Raw genomic sequence first — 293 nt, forward strand, 5'->3', positions numbered from 1 at the left:
TTTCCAATGTACATTTGAAGTAATATGTAAATAAATTGCTTTAAGATGATTCATGTAAAAAAATGGTATGCCTTTACAATTTAACAACATAAACTAATAAAGATTCCTGTCAGACAAACTTATTTGAGTGTCTGCCCCCTCTCAACATCACTTTTTCATTTCTCTATTCTCTCGTTGGTTACGTCTCTTGACCCCCCCCCATCTCTCTCTCTCTCTCTCTTCCTCTTTTTCCTGCTCCCTCCTCTCTCCCCTGCTGCCTTGCCTCCTCTCTCTAAGAGAGTTTAGTCAATAAT

This window comes from Abramis brama (assembly GCF_963993115.1).
Source record: "Abramis brama genome assembly, chromosome: 17".
NCBI lineage: Eukaryota > Metazoa > Chordata > Actinopteri > Cypriniformes > Leuciscidae > Abramis > Abramis brama.